The 18,451-nt window shown below is 35.8% G+C and overlaps 1 protein-coding gene across 17 annotated transcripts in view; it reads left to right on the plus strand.

Annotated features, from left to right (window-relative positions):
* LOC101968941 (uncharacterized) overlaps nt 1–18,451 on the plus strand; it is a 283,895-nt gene that overhangs the window by 43,992 nt on the left and 221,452 nt on the right. For 4 of the 17 annotated variants that reach the window (XR_013434435.1, XR_013434445.1, XR_013434451.1 and 1 more), the window contains one exon: nt 8,911–16,803. The exons of the other annotated variants lie outside the window; for them this stretch is intronic. The gene's annotated coding sequence lies outside the window, so the exon portion shown is untranslated. Of the gene's footprint in view, nt 1–8,910; nt 16,804–18,451 lie in introns of those variants that run through there. 17 annotated transcript variants of the gene reach the window in all.

Here is an 18,451-nt window from a genome sequence, read left to right on the forward strand (position 1 = left end):
GTTCATGTGTTTGACTTTTCCTTTAACCAGCAGTGTGACCTTGGCTAGTCACTTAACCACCATGTGCTTCAATTTTCTCATTTGTGAAAAGTAGATGATAAGATTAGTACCTGTCTCATGGTTTCCCCATGAAACCCAAATAATTTATGGGTAAAGCATTTAGAAAGGTGCCTGGTGCACAGTGAGTGTTCAATCAAAGTTGGATATTATGATCATGAATATGTGTGATCCTCCTGACTTCTATCTTTAATGCGTTCTCCAAGATAAATAATTGTGGGTCCTTACAATAAACTATGTATTTAAGATTAGTCTGAGTTCTATGTCTTACTATATTCCCTACCCCACCCCATGCCCAGGATATTGTAAGATGCTCCCAGATAGAGAATCAAGGAAGGAAAAGAAATGGTGTGTGTTGTCTTCCACTTCTATTGCTGAATGTACCATTGCCTCACAAGCTTGGAAACTTAGAATTCTTAAAGCAGTCTCATTATTTAGGGAGAAAATAAGACAGGCTGAAGAACTATACATTTTCTTTGTGTATACAGTGGAAGCTGAGGCCATTTGTTACCTTGGATTTGCTTAGGATTCAAAATGTTTTTTTGGGGGGGTGGGGCGGGGAACAAAAAATTCAGTAACACACTTAGGATCTATTGAAAGTGTGCCTCTTTTGTATCTATAAGGGGGAACTGGGTCTCTAAAATTGGTTTAGGTAAAAGTCTCTCCTAGAATTCACAAGCCTCAGGCACCTAGTGAGAAAGCAGTATATAACTGTGTGTAAAACTACTATTCTTTCTAAATTGTGCTTTTAAATGTTCTGAGGACATGATCCCAGTCTGTAACCATCTTTGCTAAGCACAGACTATCTAGCAATGGTCACGTGTGATAGCAAGGAACTCCTTGAGCAAGAGGAGGATGGTTATTTGAATGAACTATCAACATGATTCTTTAATATGCTTTTGATCTGGGAGACAATAATTGTGAGAATAAACCATTTTGGGGAAACTCTTGGGGGATTTCAAACATCTTGGTTTGCTGTTCTGATACAGAAAAAGAAGAATAAAATTATCACAGATAATATAATTCACATGAATAGATATCAGTTCTCTACCCATAATGAGCATCTTTGGTGACAACTTGCCCCACTTTAGTTCTGTCAGCAGAAGGTTATACCATATATTGGAAAACATGAACTGCAAGTGGCTAGGAGAGAGAGCTTCCACCCAAGGGAAGGATCTTTTTGAGAAAATAAATATTTTCCAGAGATAAAATGTTTTATTAAGTGACAAAGGTACTGTGCTCTACCTAACACCATACCTTTTAATTATTATCTCAGTATAACTCATTTACTGTGTGACCTCGGGCCTTATCACTTCTGTGCTTTAGTTTCCTAATATATAAAATGAGATTAGTAATAGCATCTATTGCATGGGGGCTTTTGTAAGTGTTAAGTGGATTAATATATGAAAAATGCTTAGGATAGAACCTACTTACTCAACAGTAAGAAGTCCAGAAGAATTTGCATTTATGGCAACCATCCATTTATGTTTTAAAAAAATAGTGTGTTTAGTCAATGAGATACATTATTCTAAGAGTTTGAAGCAAAGAATCATTAAGAACTATGGATATGCACTTTATCTCATTTTCCTCCATTCTCCATGTTGAATTGAAATTTATTTTTTCTTGTCTGCACACCCACAACAGTCGTGGACCTTTGAGAAAGAAAACAGTCTGTGTAGGGCTAATCTTTTATATTTAAAGCTACTAAACTGTGTAAAATCTCCCTCACACACAGGAGAGACTCTAACTGATGATTCATTTTGTTAGTCAGTATCTCTTATCCCCATAAGACTTTAGAGTGGCATTAGAGAATATCTCCAGGTGGCTACATACACTGTTTTGGTTTTTAGATGTAGACCTTGGCTTTAGAAATTCAGTAACACAATTAGGATCATTGAAAGTGTGCCTCCTTTGTATCTATAATAAGTCTCTCTGCTTATTGTTCCTGGAGAGAGAGACACAGGTTGCATTGTTCTTGTCACATCTATCTTGAAAGAATGTTTTACAGACTAAAACAGTACAATAGCTAAGAAAATGGTCAAGTCGTATTTTGATGAAGCAAACTTCTAAAATGTATTTTATTTAATGGAACACAAGGAAGAAGCCTCTATTTTCATATCAAAGATTTATATAAAGTGATCAAACATCCTTGCTTTCTCCTTCTTGTCCCAGTTGTTTTGAGGTTTGGTCAACTTTTATTCTCTGCAACCTAAATACCTGAACATAAATATAAGAACAAATTATAGGAGAAAAAGTTGATTTTAGATTCATGGTTTCAAAGGTTAAGTCCATGATCAGCTGGTCCAAGGTGGAAGCAGAGCATCCTGGTGAAAGTGACCAGAAAGCTTCTCAGGTCATGGTAGCCAGGAAACAGTGAGAGCTGAAAGCCACGGACAAAATATAATCCTCAAGGGCACAGCTCCAATAACCTACTTCCTCCAGCCATGTCCTATCTGTCTATAGTTACCACCTAGTAATCCATTCAAATTATTCATCCATTTGGTTGATCAAACCATTGATCAGGTCACAGCTCTGATCATTTCACCATCGAACATGAATGCATTGGATACCAATTTTCCAACACACAGCTTTTGAGGGGAAACTTCATATGCAAACCATACAGGCTCCTATCAAGAGAACCATAATATGGGAAGAGGAAGTCCTACTTTTTCCATAGGAGCTGGATGAAAGGGAAATAAGATGGTTGATTCAGCCAACCTGCAGACACCCATGGTGTAGGGAGAACTCAGCAATCCTCCCTCCTGCACTCTGGCTTCTCTGGATTTGCTTCTATGCTGGATACACTATATAACAGACTTGATGTAGGGGTCTAGGTCCTTCTCTTGTCCCAAATTTTCTAAAGGCCTTGACATTGACAGTCCTCATGGGCAGGTAAGGAATACCAGAAAGTACGTGAGGAACTCACTATCCTAGGAAGGGACTAAAAGCATGAAGTGACCACTGCTGAGGGACCCATATTGATGCAGTAGAAAAGCTGACAAAGTGTCTTTTGACTTAAGGAGGGAAGAACTGTTATCTACTAGCAAGCGATGCATTAAAGTAACAGAGCTACAGTGTAGATTTGTGCCATCAATACAGAATTAACGTTGTCAAGATTAAACAAGATAGAGGGAAATTGAGAGAATCAACCAAGAGTGAAAAGTAATAATCTGAAGTTACCCAGCATAATAGCATTCATACTGTGTGGAAGACTTGCCACTAAGCCATGGGGGATACACCCACTCAGTTTGTCTCAGTTGAGCTTCCTCCTGTGAATCACAGTGCACAGAAAATGATTAGCATTACTCTTTTCTCAATTTTCTTAAGAATTATATAGAATATTCTGCAGGTATAAGAAAGAGGTTAATTTGTGACACAATGGATGCCTTATGGTGTTAGTGGTTAATTCTCTCAGGTTAAGAAAATGCTTTCCCATTGTTCTTGTTACTATATGTCTCAGGGATGGGAGTAATAACATAGACCTCCTATGACTGACAGTGACTCTTCAGAGAATAGGATCTATTTTCCTCATCCTCCTGACTTACTACCCAGGGCAAGAATTGAAGTTTATAAATTGTGAATTACCATTCATTAATTCTAATAAAATCTATTAATCTCTTCTTCTATATGAGGCACTCTGCCAAGAGAAGGGCATAGAAGAGTGAACAAGAAACATAAAAACAAGTTATGTTGATTGAGTGCTATGAGGAAGAAAAACTTCAAGGGAGCTAGAGAGAAAGAAAAAGGATGAATAGGGGAGTAAGGATGGCAAGTGTTTTGGAAGTAATTAGACTTCAAATAAGGATGTTACTAAGCACATGCAAACATTGCTCCAACTTGTCTGATGCACCCATCTGGCAGATGATGGTAGCCATTCAGGCAGTGTTTATGCATTTATGTGCAGAAGTAAATGTTACCTCTCTGCTTCACAGTTGTTTTATAAACACAGCATTATCCTTCTGGGGTTACTTCCTTGATGCTGGGAATCACTGTATGGTTGGTACACAGAAGAGAGTTTGGAACTTAGCTGACATGGAATAATGTTGAACAAGATTAATGAATAAATAAAAGGAACTTTTAGAACAAGAGGATGTTGAATTTGTTGCAGTTGTAAAATAAATCAGCTCCATATTTTTTCTATTTATTGTTGAATTTGGGGCAATAATAAAACTCTCTCATTTTTTTTCTTAATCTTATTTACTGAAACCAAAGCAATTACAGAGAATGTAAACTCCTGAAAAAGTTTTATTTCTCCTTCCTATAAAAGCAAAAACACACCAAAGCAAAAAAACAAAAATAGGAAGGCAAGAAGGGAAGGCTATATTCTGGTGGGAGTGAATTGTGTGTGCTGGTCTTAGCTGCATTGTTTCAATTCCAGTCACATACTTTTGCAGTGATAAAATATTGGACATTTGACCTTAGTTGCTGTCAAATTCTGATCTATTCCTGTTTGTACAGAAGGATCTTGCAATATTTCAGGGCTTTTCTCCTGCCTTTCAACAATTCTGAAACTTATTTGAGACAAAATTTCATTACCTTCTAAAAGGTCTGTGCTATACATATAAAGCAGTCATTTTAAAGTTTCTCGAATTTTGTATTGGAATAAGAAAAATGATATACTTATTAATCTGGTAGAATGCTATGTAAATAATTTATTTCTATGAACTACCCATGCATAAGTTTCTAAGGAATTGGATCAAATGGATATTAATAAGTAGAATGAAACTTTTTTCTTTTATTTTTTATTGTAACTTGTTATATTTGACAGAAGAATGCATTACAATTCATATTACACATATAGAGTACAATTTTTGATATCTCTGATTGTATACAAAGTATATTCATACCACTTGTTTCTTTATACATTACTTAGGGTAATGATGTCCATCGTATTCCACTGTCTTTCCTACCCCTATGCCCCCCCTCTGCCCCTCCCACCTGTTTGCCCTATCTAGAGTTCCTCTAATCCTCCCATGCTCCCCATCTCAACCCCATTATGAATTAGTCTCCTTATATCAGAGAAAGCATATGGCATTTGGTGTTTTGGGATTGGCTAACTTAAATAATCATTATGTTCTCCTACTCTATCCATTTACCTGCAAATGCCATGATTTTATTCTTTTTTATTGCTATAATATTCCATGTGTATATATACCACATTTTCTTTATCCATTCATCTATTGAAGGGCATCTAGGTTGTTTCACAGTTTAGCTATTGTGAATTGTGCTGCAATAAACATTGATGTGGCTGTGTCCCTGCAGTATGCTGTTTTTAAGTCCTTTGGGTATAGACTGAGGAGTGGGATAGCTCCCTCAAAAGGTAGTTCCATTCCTAGTTTGCCAAGGAATCTCCTTACTGCTTTCCATATTGGCTGCCCTGTTTTGCAATCCCCCTACCAATATATGAGTGTGCCTTTCCTCCCACATCCTCACCAACATTTATTGTTGTTTATATTCTTGATAGCTGCCATTCTAACTGGAGTGAGATGAAATCTTAGAGTAGTTTTGAATTGCATTTCTCTAATTGCTAGAGATGTTGAACATTTTTTCATGTATTTGTTAATTGATTATATATACTTTTCTGAGAAGTGTCTGTTCAGTTCCTTGGCCCATTTATTGGTTGGGTTATTTGTTTTTTTGTTTGTTTGTTTGTTTGTTTTTGGTGTTTAGCTTTTTGAGTTCTTTATATACCCTAGAGATTAGTGCTCTGTCTGTGCAAGTGGTAAAATTTTGCTCCCAAGATGAAGGCTCTCTATTCACCTGACTGATTATTTCTTTTGCTGAGAAGAAACTTTTAAGTTTGAATCCATCCCATTTATTGATTCTTGATTTTAATTCTTGCACTATAGAATTCTTATTAAGGAAGTTGAGGCCTAATCTGATATGATGGATATTTGGGCCGGCTTTTTCTTTGATTAGGTGCACGGTTTCTGGTTTAATTCCTATATCCTTGATCCACTTTGAGTCGAGTTTTGTGCATGGTGAGAGATAGGGGTTTAGTTTTATTTTGCTGCATATGGATATCCAGTTTTCCCAGTACCATTTGTTGAAGAGGCTATCTTTTCTCCAATGTATGTTTTTGGTGCCTTTGTCTAATATAAGATGTGAGTTAGTCTTTGTGTGTGCTAAAGAATTAAACTTTTTAATAGACTAGATATGTTAATCTTTAGAAGAAAGATAGCCATATAGTAGTGGATTCTGTCCTATTATGAGTTTGATTCTGCTGTGTCATGGTAATTGCCAACAAATGGCTTCAGGCCCACCCAGCTTCTCTCCAGTGTGGACAAGTAAACCTCTCTTGACCTCAGGAGGGTAACCGAGTGTGACAACTATTATTGCACTATTGAGTGGTAATTTTTAATTAAGTAATTTTAGTACACAAATTAGTTTCTTAAAAATTATTAATAAAAAGCATAATTTTGTGATTTCCAAAGCTGTATTTAATAGAAAAACAAATTATTGCAAAATTTTCTTTCTTTCTTTCTTTCTTTCTTTCTTTCTTTCTTTCTTTCTTTCTTTCTTTCTTTCTTTCTTTCTTTCTTCTTCTTTAACTTCTTCTTCTTCTTCTTCTTCTTCTTCTTCTTCTTCTTCTTCTTCTTCTTCTTCTCCTCCTCCTCCTCCTCCTCCTCCTCCTCCTCCTCCTCCTCCTCCTCCTCCTCTTCCTCCTCCTTCTTCTTTCTTCTTCTTCTTCTTCTTCTTCTTCTTCTTCTTCTTCTTCTTCTTCTTCTTCTTCTTCTTCTTCTTCTTCTTCTTCTTCTTCTTCTTCTTCTTCTTCTTCTTCTTCTTCTTCTTCTTCTTCTTCTTCTTCTTCTGTGATAGAGTCTCACTGTGTTGCCCACAGGCTGGTCTCCAACTCCTGGGCTCAAGCAATCCTCTTGCCTCAGTCTCCTGAGTGTTGGGACTATAGGCACACACTACTATGAATAGCAAACAATTAGCTTTTTTATAAACAAAAATTTTTTTTTAGTTGTTGAGGGACCTTTATTTTATTCATTTATTCATATGCAATTCAACGAATCAAACCCAGGGCCTCATCCATGCTAGGCAAGCACTCTACTACTGAGCCATAACTCCAGACTGCTGGTTATTTTTGATGAAATACTACTAGAAGAAAAAATAGTTGCAAGTCCTCATCATGTTGGATTTGATTCTGAGTTTCTTAACCAAACTCCTAAATCGCAAGAAATAAAATAAAAAATCAATAAATAGGATGAATTCAAACTAAAAAGCTTCTTTTCAGCAAAGGAAACAATCAATAATGTGCAGAAAGGGCTTGCAGGGTGGGAGAACATCTTTATTACATGCACATCAGATAGAACACTAATTTCTAGAATATATAAAGAACTCAAAAAAAACTTAACACCAAAAAAAAAAAAAAACCCAAACAAATAACTCAATAAATAAATGGACTAAGGAACAATTAGTTCCTTAGTCCATTAATTAACAAAATTAATAAACAATTTTAGAATAGGATATACAATCAACAAATATATGAAAAAATGTTCAATATCTCTAACAATTAGAGAAATGCAAACCACAACTACTCGACAATTTCATCTGACTCGAATCAGAATGCCAATTATTAAGAATACAAGCAATTATAAGTGTTGGCGATCATGTCGGGGAAAAGGCACTCTCATACATTGCTGATGGCACTGCAAATTGGTGTAACCACTCTGGAAAGCAGTGTGAAGTTTCCTTTGAAAACTTGCAATGGAACCACCATTTGACCCAGTTATCCCACTCCTTGGTCTATACCCAAAGGATTTAAAATCAGCATACTATAGTGACACAGCCACTTCAATGTTTATTGCAGCCCAATTCACAATAAATAAACCATGGAACCAACTGAGATGCCCATGGATAAAGAAACTGTGGTATATATGCACAGTGAAATATTACTCAGCATTAAAAGAGAATAAAATCATGGCATTTTCAGGTAAATTGATGGAGTTGGAGAATGTCTTACTATGCGAAGTAAGCTAATCCCCCAAACCAAGGGCTGAATGTTCTCTCTGATAAGTGTATATTGATCCATAATGGGGGGATTGGGTAAAGTAGAGGGGGGCAGGGGAAGGGGCATTGGGATAGGTAAGATGGTGGGATGACACAGACACCTTTATACTAGATACATGTTTGATTGCACAAATGTTGTGACTGCATCATGTACAAATGGAGAAGTGAAAAGTTGTGCTCCATTTGTGTATAATGAAACAAAATGCATTCTGCTGTCATGTTTAACTAATTAGAAAAAAAAGAATAAAAAGCTGGTTGTTTTTGATGAAATAATTAATAATTTAAAAATAGGAAATATCTGAAAACAAAATCTGTATGCTCCTAGCTGTGTTCCTATGGACTTGTGAGAACTGGAATTTTTTAAATAATGCCACAATATAAACAAAATATAGGGGCTGTGGTTGTGGCTCAGCGGTAGAGCACTCGCCTAGCGTGTGCAAGGCCCTGGGTTCGATCCTCAGTACCACATAAAAATAAAATAAAGATATTGTGTCCAACTACAACTACAAAATATATATATTTAAAAAACAACAAAAAACAAAATATAAAAATAATCTTTGCATTGCTCCAGAATTAGAAGTATACCTAATATTTAGATAATATGTGACAAAGAAAAAAATTTCTTGTATTGAAATATTTTATACCTAAAACTTAAAACAAAAACATGAGATTAAATATATATTTTGATCATATTTTAAACTGAGATAATTTAAATTCTCTAGTGATTGCTACCTTTTAAGGTAAAATATAATGTACATTTCTAGCATCATTTGTCATAGTTGAGTGACTTATTTTTTTCTGACTATATTAATTTGACCATGAATTGTTTTTCACTAGTGCCCATCTATAGAAGATACCACCATAAAGCCCAGGACCAGACGGATTCTCAGCTGAGTTCTACAAGACCTACAAAGAAGAATTAATACCAATACTCCTCAAATTATTGCATGAAATAGAAAAGGAGGAAACCCTTCCAAATTCATTCTATGAGGCTAGTATCACCCTGATACCAAAACCAGACAGAGACACATGAAGGAAAGTAAACTTCAGACAAATATCCATGATAAACATAGTTGCAAAACTTCTCAATAACATTCTGGCAAATTGCATCCAAAAACATATTAAAAAGTAGTGCACCATGATCAAGTAAAGTTCATTCCAGGGATGCAAGATTGGCTTAACATACAGAAATCAATAAATGTAATCCATCACATCAGTAGACTTCAAGATAAGAATCATATGATCATCTCTATAGATGCAGAGAAAGCATTTGAAAACATACATTTGATAATACTCTTTCATGTTCAAAACACTAGAAAAACAAGGGATATCAGGAACATATCTCAACGCTGTAAAAGCTATCTATGCTTTTACATCATTCTAAGTGAAGAAAAATTGAAAGCATTCTCTCTAAAAACTGGAACAAGTCAGAGATGTCCTCTTTCACCATTTCTATTTTAATATAGTTTTTGAAAGAGTGGCCAGAGCAATTTGATGAAGGAAATTAAAGGGATGCGAATAGAACAAGAAGAACTCAAAACTATCATTATTTGCCAATGACATGACTCAATACTTGGAGTTCCCATCTAAATGTTTTCAATGAACTACCCTTTTATGGACACTATGGTCAAAAGAATGGAGAGTATGAGTGGGGAATGCTGCTTTAGAATGAAAGCTCTTTAGGAGTCTCACTGACTCCTGGTTTCAATAGTAGTATGCTGTGGCAGGGAGTGGAAGAATCTCAAAGAAAAGGAACAATTAGACATTGTATCCATGCCACTATTTGACAAAGCAACAACTTAGTGAAGCAAGGCCTCTGGTAGTGCTCATTGATGGAGAAGTGCAGTTGAGCACCAGGCACCTGTGGTTGGTCTGCTAATTCTCTCTTAGGGCTAATAAACCCGTTGGTTTATGATGAAATAATTGATATTTGAAGAGTGATCCAAATACAGAGTTTCAGAGAAAGCATGTGTTACTAAACAGTTATCCTCATGAATATAGATGCCAAACTAAAAATAAATTTTAGCAAATAAATTTTGACAATTCATCAAAATATTTGCATCACATCAACAGATACTGAATAGACATTCGACATCCCAATGTCAGATAGTATTTTTGTTAAAATCAGATATTATAGAATGATTTATAATACCAACATTTTTTATTCTTATCATAAAGTTTCCAGAAAATTCAATAAAATCCTAAAGAAAATTAAACTAAGGGACATAAACATTGAAGAAATTCTGTTATTGCTAAGTAGACCAGGGCACCAGAGGCAGTGCTCTGGGAGGAGATGGCTTTGGAGCTCATCCTTCACCTGGAATTGGAGCCAGCAAGAATGACCTCTTAATCATTTCACTCTTACCTTTCTTTGAATCAGAACAGTTCTTTGAAAATAAGTAAATCTTTAAAAAGTTATTTTATTAGCAAAAAGTAGAATTCTTTGAACTTATTTTTTGTTTTAAATATGCATATATACATAATTTTGCATTGTATTTATAATACAAGTATATATTTACATTTTATTTTGCCTGGTTTTTTCTTCTTGTTCTCTCCCTTGACTCCCTGCTACATGATAATGCAAAATGCGTTGTGTGGGTGTGTATATATAAATGCTTAAGTATCTATCTTTCTGTCTATTTTGCATATTTGATATGGTTTTCTTGGTTATTATTTTAGAAAATGAGACATTATACCTGTTTTAGTGAATTTGATTTCATCACTCAATATTCCCCATGCAAATTTTTCCAAAGTAACTGAGTTTTCTAGGTGTAGGATCATATCTCAGTAATAACATAGATTTTTTTTTTCAATTTTTATATCCATTATTTTACTTTTCCTTTGGATTTTATTGAATTTTATAGAAACTTAATAACAATAAAGAATGTTGGTATTATATGTCATTCTCTCTATATTATCTGATTTTAATGAAAATACTATATTACATTGGGATATCAAATGTCTATTTGTTGATGTGATATAAATATTTTGATGTATTATCAAATTTTATTTGCTAAAATTATATTTAGTTTTGGCATCCATATTCATAAAGGGAACTGGTTTATTATTAATTCAAAAGATGCTTTGTATTATGAACTAGTCTGTGTACTAAGGATATAGTACTTAATCATTAACACTCCTGTCCATGTGAAGCTTACATGTGGGTAAGCTTGTCCTTTTTTTAATTAATTAATTTATTTGTTCTAATCAGTTATACATGACAGCAGAATGCTCTTTGATTCATTGTATACAAATGTAGCACAATTTTTCACTTATCTGACTGTATACAGAGAAGTAGGGTCACACCATTGTGCAATCACACTCACTGTACCTACGGTAATGATGTTCATCTCATTCCATTATTTTACTTACCCTCATGTCCCCTCCCTTCCCCTTCCCCTCCTTTGCCCAATCCAAAGTTCTTCCACTTATCCTATGCCCACCCCCCACCCTCCTCCCATTATGGATCAGCATCCACTTATCAGAGAAAACATTTGGCCTTTGGTTTTTTGGCTTAATTCACTAAACATGATATTCTCTAACTCCACCTATTTACCTGCATATGCCATAATTTTATTCTCTTTTAATGCTGAGTAATGTTCCATTGTGTATACTTACCAGTTTCTTTATCCATTCATCTATTGAAAGACATCTAGGTTGGTTCCACAGTTTGGCTATTGTGAATTGGGCTGCTATAAACATTGGTGTGGCTACATCACTCACTCACTGACAGCTTGTCTTTTTTTTTTTTTTTTTTTAACTCTTCAATGTTTTCTAGTTGATTCTTCATTGTTGACATTGGGAAATTACATTCTCCAACTATGATTGTTTTACTCTTATTTATCATTTCAGGTCTCTCAGTATCTACTTTATATACTTGGTTCTTTCAATGTTTGGTGAATAAGTAATTATAATTGTTATGTCTTCTAGATAAATTGACCTCTTTATCATTATATAATGACCTTTTTGTCTCTTGTAATTATTTTCATTTTTTAACTTAAAATCTATTTTGTCTTTTGTAAATATAGCCATCTGTTCTCTAAGCTTACCCAGAATATTTTTTTCTAACCCTTCATTTTCAACTCATGTGTATCTTTAAAATAAAGTGTCTCCTAGACAAGAAAATGGTGGACCATGTTCTTTGTTGTGAAAATCCAGTCAGCAACTTTATGTCTTTTGATTGGAGATTAGTCCATTTATAATTAAAACAATTTTTTATGTGTAAGGAGTTACTAGTATCCCATTTGTGTCATTGCTTTCTGACTATTTTGTAATTTTTGTTACTCTTGTACTCGTGGATTTTCTTCCCTTTTGATACGAAGATTTTAGAGTGGTGCTCTGATTCCTTTCTCTTAGTATTTTCTGTATCTTCTATAAGGTTTTCCTTTGTGGTTACCACAGGGCTTAAATAACATATTTAATAGTTATAACATCCTATTTTAAGCTGGTAACAACTTCTCTTCAATCACATACTAAAATTCTATATTTTTACTCCCCCCCTTGTTTTAGGTTATTGATGTTATAATTTATATCTTCCTTATAGTGTGGTTTAAATAAAAAATTGTTATCATTATACTTTTTTAAAATTAGAGCTTTATAGTTACACATAGTAGTTGGATTAATCCTGACAAACTCATATATGCAATTTAATTTCAGTTATGAAAATACATTTAAAAAATTTATACAAAAGTTTGAAGTGATTTATGTACTACCATAAGAATGTAAGGTGATGGATTTGTTTTTCATTCACTTGGTATAATTATCCTACATTTAAACAAATATTAAAAAAAATCACATTGTATACTATAAATACATATAAGTATTACCGGTCAAAGAAAAATGGAATTTAAAAAGTAACAGGAAGATTTGATGAGTTTTACACATTCATATGTTTTTATGTTTCTAATTAGGAGACTTTTGTTTCAACTTGAAAAACTCCCTTCAGCATGTCTCGAAGTCAGGTCAATGAATGATGAACTCCCCTCTGATAACATGGGTCCCCAGCTGTGCTCCCTTAGCCACACAGTGTTATCGGTTGAGCTCCACAATAAGACAAGGCTGCTGTCCAATATCTGTAATCACTCCTGTTCAGGTAGAGTTCCAGGCTGTACTCTCAGGCCTGGTGGTACTGCTGGATTGATTGACTCCTTATTTGGATGGGACCTCAGGCTGTGCTCTATTGTTGGATGATGCTACAGAATGGACTCTAATCGAGTCAGGCCTCAGTCCTGTGCCCTGCCATTGCCCAGAGTCACTGACCATTTTCCTTGTCCAGGAAGGGCCACTGACAGTGCTCCATGGTTGGTCAGAGTGCTACTGGACACCCAGGTTGGGCAGAGCTACAGGCTGTTGCCCACAGTAGTCCAGTGCAGTCTAGGTTCTGTGATGAGGTGGGGCAGTTTCAGTGGCCAGGTTTTCTATCAGGACAGAAGGCTGTATCTGCAATTGAATGTTGTTGGAGGCTGGGCTCTGTCATTGGGTGGTGTCATTAATTGTGTTCCATGGTCTGGTGGTATCACTGGTCTCTTTGTTCAGATGGAACCACAGAATGTACTTCACAGCTACGTGGAGTGGCTGTCTGGGCTTCATGATCAGTTAGGACCATAGGCTGTACTCTGTGGCTGGGTGGAACCACAGGCTAAATTATGAAATTATATAGATTCCCTGGTTAGACTCCCTGCCTGTGTGTGGCCCCAATGTGTGCTCTACAGTGAGGTAAGAATGTGGGCTCAACTTTATGGTTGGACAAGGTTGTAGGCTGGGTGGGGCCCATTGGTGCCTGTAGTTGAACAGGATCACTGCCTTGGCTTCCTTCCCAGGTGCAGCCTCAGAGTGAGCTCTTCAGCTGGATAGGGTCACTTGCAGTTTTGGGAGGGTTGTTGGCTTCGATCTCTGCCTAACAGGAGCCTTGGGCTGGGCTCTGTAGTCTGACTGAACTGCTGGCTAGGGACCCAAGCCAGATAGAACTGGGAATCAGCTCTGGTTCAGCTCTGTGGGTGGATAAAGCTTCTGGCTGGGTGTCAGAACTGACAACAGGACAAGTGTCACCTGAAGACATATGTGCTAGTTTTTGTGAGCCTCACCCCTTTTATCATTTCTAACTCACCCCAGGTAGTCTATCCCTGTGATGCTCCTGGTGTTCCTCTTGAAATGAGACTAAAGAGAGCCTTCCAGGAAGCTGGTTGCCCACCTGGGGCTCTCTTTTTTCCCTCTGGAGAAACAATAGGTCCAGCAGGACCCTCCTGCTATGGCACTGTGCTTAATCTCACAGATTGTGAATGAATTGGTGCTCTCTTTCAATTGCTTTCTTGATGATTCTGGCTTCTTATTTACTGTGTTCTTTTGATCTAAGACTTACTAGAGATATGTTTCTAAGTTTCTCAGCAGTAATTCTTGTTGCTTAATATTACCAATTTAAGTTTCAGTGGTATATGATTATAAATATATGGTTTGTAAAAAATGTTCACTTTTGAATTGCTAAGGGTTTGATTCAAGTACGTGATTAATTTTTCAATCTGTTCCATGGATAGACACACACACACACACACACACACACACACACAAACACACATACAAATATATTCTCTATTTGAAGAGTACAAAATTTTATGCATAGACCTAATGGTGTACTGACAAATGTTTTACAGTCAGCTCTGTAAGATGATTTGTAACATTCACAGCATTTGCTGATTTCTAAGTGTATATTCTCCCACCAGGGCAACCAATGTGACAGCACTCCCTACGAAGGTGGAAAGAGATGAACACAATGAGCTCTCAAAAGCTGGTGCAATGCAGCTCCTATACACACTGCAAATAGCTATTAAATCAAGTTTATTGACTGTGCTGTTAAATTATTCTATATCCTTACTTACTTTTGACTATTAGGTACTAAAAGAGTTATATTGAAGTGTCCTATTCAATAGTGTATTTCAAGTTTCTTTGTAAACATAAGAGCTTTGCTACTCATATGTAGCCACCTACAGCAATTTAACTAAATTCCTAAATTGCATTTCTACCACTCTGCAATGTTTTTTTCAATCTACATAATATTTAAAACATAAATTATATATTATTTGATATAAGTCCTGTCATTTCTATTTTCTTATTTTTTGCATTTTTTTCTTTGCTGATCTTTTTATTTTCCATCTTTATCATTTCACCTTACGTGTTTTACAAATATACAACTAACCTAATCTGACAGTCTCTGCATTTTCATGGGATAATTCTGCTTGTTCACACTGAATATAATAACTATTTTTTCAATCTTTGCATTTAATTATTAATTTTCTTGTTTTCTCTGCATCTGTTTTCTTAACATGCTTGGTTATAGTTGATACTCATTCTATTTCTTTCTTCTTGTTTATTGGAAAGTTCTAGCATAATTTTCATTTTTATTAATGATTGTCTCCCTCTTTTCAAAAATCAAATAAACAAATCTAACTATTTCCCAACTCGATATGCTCTTGTTATTGAATGCTCTATTTCTTTTATTTTTCCCACTCTACAGGATGAGACTATTAAAATATTTCATGTCACCCACTTGTTTTCCTTCCCTTTCTACCATTAAACTTTCAGAATTCTTTCTTTTTTCCCATCAAAGCTCCTGAATTTCGCCATCATAACTTGGTCTTTATTAGCATTTTCCTTACCAAGTGTCCCTGCTATTTCAACAATCCTTTTTAACCCTATGTTAAGCAATATCAGATGGCTTATCTTCATTTTATGTCTGTGTATGTTGTTAGCTTTATCTGCATCACTGACCTAAGTGAACTGTAATAATGATTGCATGATAAGGAATAAACAGCTCTTTCTCACATGGTACTTGTTTACTAAAGAATCTTCCATAAACATTTAGTGAACATTTGATTAAATATCCATGGTAACTGTGAAGCCTAATTTTTGGTGTCAACTTCATTGGATTAAAGGGTACCCAGATAGCTGGTAAAGCATTATTTCTGGGTATGTCTGGGAGTGTTCTGGAGGAGATTGGCATTTACAGCAGTGGCAAGTAAAGGGAGATCTACTCTCACCTAATGTGGATGAATACTGTCGGACAAACTGAGGGCCTGGATCAAAAAAAAAAAAAAAAAAAGGAAAGGGAAATGTGAATTTGTGCTCTCTTTTTCTCATTTGCACTCTATCTTTTCTGGAACTGAGATGTCATTTTCTTGCCTGGGACAACTGACTTCCATGTTTCTTTGGCCTTTGGACTCTGCAACATGCACAAGCAGCCTCCTGGTTCCATGGGCCTTGGGTCTTGGACTGAGAATTATACCATTGGCTTCCCTGTTTCTGGGTTCTTTGGACTTGAACTGAGCCAACTACCAGCTCTCTGTTCTCCAGCTTGTAAGGGGTCTCCTGTAGGACTTTTCAGCCTCTGTAATTATGTAAGCCCATTCTACTAATAAATTTTACATATCTATATACCTTATTGCTTCTGTTTTACTGGAGAATGTTAATACATTAACTAACATAAAATTAAAATTCATGGTGGAAATTGAAAGACTTTTACCCCTAGCATTAATTATTTTTTATATTGTTTGTGGTTTTCATAGATAAAGCTTTTTAACTTTGCTAATAAATTATTATGTCTTTCATTTCTATAGTAAGTACTGACAATTTATCTGCATCTTTGTGATTGAAATAGGTATTATTATTACACTGCTGCTGCTGAATTAAGTTATGTTCTGAAATTTACCAGGCTAATAAATGTTATAGACTGAACTCAAACTCTCTAGAATGATGTAATTTGTTTTATTGAGAGGCAATCTCACAAATATCAGTACCTGCATTATTTGCATATAATCACAAAATGTTTCTGTATACATTATATTCATTTGGTTTTATATTCTGTGAATATATATTCATTCAGATTTTTCTTCCTTAAGCCTTTGCTTTAAGGTATGGTAGAAAAAGCTTGCAAATACACATGGAAATTAAGATTACAGTTGAGTAAAGATCATCTAATCAGAAAGCTTTAATTCCTATTAGGTAATGTTGAAGGTAAAATTATGGAAGTATGACATCTGCAAGCTGGAAAGAATGAATAATTACTATTCCTCTCCTTCTCTCTCCCCTCCTTCAACAGACTCCATACTACTCTCATAGTTCTTCTGAAGCACAGCTATGTCCTCACAGGCCTCAGAAAACTTTCCTTCAATATTCTCTCACCCATGTATTAGTAAACAATGGCACCAATGGGCCAAACTTGTGGTCCAGGCAAACCCAGGTCTCATCCATATCTATGTATTACTCTGTACGCACACAGTTTGCTGTGCCTTGGCCAGGTCTCCACCAGGACCACAGTGAAAGATTGGTAATTGATGCTAACCTTGAAGCCAGGGTGACATTGATCCATAAGCTGGATGCAGTGCTTGGTCTTGGTGGTAACAATGACAGCATTGACATCTTTGAGAACCATGTCATCATGCCATGATAGACAGTAAATCATGTATTTACCATAGTGCATGTAGCATCTCACCATATGGTTAACTATGTAAAGAAACAATTTATGATCTGTATTATAAAAAGCTGTTCATGGTAGGATTTCTCAGCAGAAGTGACAGGGGCATATTTGACCAGATGGAAGTGGTGTGGGGACAGGGCACCAGACTGCTCTGGAATTTTGTCAGTCCGACTTTCTGGGCTCCATCAAATCTGAGGATATCAGTGATGGAAGACAATCTAGTTAATAAGGCAGCTAGAGTTAGTGTAGATTGTGTGCTGAATATTCTGGTTTCTGTGACAAGTGTCATAGATGACCTCGTTGTCTATATTAGAGCTCCAAGGTGGTATGGATGGTGAGGATGGAGTTATAGAACTCAACTACAGATGTAGAAAACTGGGCATATGGGTAAATGGAGAATTCCAGCTTGAACTTTTTGCCATAATCAACCTAGAGATGTTCCATCAGCAGGAAGTTAAACCCAGTACCAATTACTCCATCAAAGCTGTGGAAAACAAAGAAACTCTGAATACCTGTGTACTGATAAGCAAGCTAGTAGCCTAAAATGAAATCAGTGATCTTGCCAGTGGTAAAGTACCCACAGGCACAGTTATTGTAGCACCTTCCTTGGTTATGATGGGCTGCTCAAAGTGAAGAGTCAGCAGTAGATACCAGTGTGAACTTTGTCAATAAGCAAACAAGTCAGACCAATGTTACTGAAGCTTAGAAGATTGTGTGGAGGAAGACTGCAGAGGAAAAAGGGGACCAGATGATACAGGAGCCTGAGGAGCACTTAACAATTTGGTCTTTACCTTAGAGTAGTAGGAAGTCACCTAAATGTTTTAAGAAGTGTGTGTGTGTGTGTGTGTGTGTGTGTGTGTGTGTGTGTGCAGCATTTTTTTATTTTAGCAAACTTATCTTTTCATATTTCCA

This window comes from Ictidomys tridecemlineatus, chromosome 1 (assembly GCF_052094955.1).
Source record: "Ictidomys tridecemlineatus isolate mIctTri1 chromosome 1, mIctTri1.hap1, whole genome shotgun sequence".
Classification (NCBI taxonomy): domain Eukaryota; kingdom Metazoa; phylum Chordata; class Mammalia; order Rodentia; family Sciuridae; genus Ictidomys; species Ictidomys tridecemlineatus.